Source organism: Octodon degus, unplaced genomic scaffold (assembly GCF_000260255.1).
Source record: "Octodon degus isolate 3935 unplaced genomic scaffold, OctDeg1.0 scaffold00113, whole genome shotgun sequence".
In the NCBI taxonomy this organism is placed as follows: Eukaryota; Metazoa; Chordata; class Mammalia; order Rodentia; family Octodontidae; genus Octodon; species Octodon degus.
This window is the reverse complement of record NW_004524689.1, coordinates 6,850,725-6,852,070: the sequence shown is the minus strand read 5'-3', so window position 1 is coordinate 6,852,070 and position 1,346 is coordinate 6,850,725. Positions and strand designations below refer to the sequence as shown.

Here is a 1,346-nt window from a genome sequence, read left to right as displayed (position 1 = left end):
TATATATATATATTTAGGGCAGGGTCTATAGGGTCTCACTACACAGATCGGACTCGTAGTGATCCTCCTGCTTTCAGCCTCCCAAGTACTGGGACTACAGCCGTGCATCACCATGCCCAGTCTCAATCTCTTTCTCAAAGTGCCCCTGGGGGAGGAGTGACACAGCAGGCCAGGGATGGGACCTATGACCCCTGTGTCTGCCTCAGCAGGTGCTTTAATCCGCTGAGCTATTTGGCCAGCCCTTTTTTTGTATTTTAGTACAGGGTCTTCTACAGGGTCTCACTACACAAGATCCAACTCGTAGTGATTCTCCTGTTTTCAGCCTCCCAAGTGCTGGGATTACAGGCGAGCGCGCCACCATACCCAGTCTCAGTCACTGTCTCAGCGCACCCCGGGGGCAGCACCTGCCGGAGAGGGGCAGCTTTGCCTGGGAAAAGTCAGAGGGCGGAACCCTCAGACACTAACAAACACGTCTAGGACTGGAAACGCTGGGTGAGGCCTGCCAGCTCACTGCGAGCGAGCCTCCCAGGTATGCGTGCTGGTGCCCTGGCCACAGCATGCACCATGGAATGGCACCGACAGCAGGCAGCACGGAGCCTAGCTCCCCTACAGCTGTGCAGGCAGAGCTGCACACAGACCTGGCCCAGGCCTCGGGACAGTCCAGGGTGAAACAAGGTCCTCTGTGCTGTGTTGTTAGGTATCTTAGTTGAGTGCCAGACTCTTTTTTATCATTTCTTTTTAGTTTTCTTGAGGAAGAGTTTGGTTTTTTAGTATAGGCTGGCCTTGAACTCACTATGTAGTCCAGATTGGCCTTGATCTCAGGCGAGCTTCCTGCCTCAGCCTCAGGTTGTTGGGATGACCGGTGTGCGCAAACTGGCTGCTTTATAATTTCTTGAATTGTGGCTTCTTCCTTCTTTTTTTCCTTTTTTTTTTGGTTTGGATTCATTTCCACTTTATTTCACCAAGAGAAGAAACAGAAGCTGTCTGGCTTTCTTCACATCAATCAATAAATTTGCATGTTAAGGTTTGGGATGTTTTAAATAATGAGCTGAATGAAAAATGTATTTGAAAAATATTTATTTATATAAAAAAGATTCAGGTGTTTGCACATAAAACATCAGTTGGTAAGTTTCTTTTATCTTTGATTCCATATTGCTGGAAAAAAGTTTGAGCTTGCAAACTAATTTGTCCTTAGTTGCAAGAATTACAGGCAGGGCTGGAGAGATGGCTCAGTGGTCTAAAGCACCTACTTGGAACAAGCTTAGCAAAAGCATCAGGGACCGCGGTTCAATCCCCCAGCACCACATGCCAGCCAGCCCGCCCCCTGGTGGGCTGAGCTGGCCTCT

General features: G+C 48.8%; 1 protein-coding gene across 7 annotated transcripts in view; it reads right to left on the bottom strand.

Annotated features, from left to right (window-relative positions):
- The window catches only part of Kif1b (kinesin family member 1B), a 164,942-nt gene that overhangs the window by 8,011 nt on the left and 155,585 nt on the right, over positions 1 to 1,346 (bottom strand). The gene's annotated exons all lie outside the window — the stretch shown is intronic.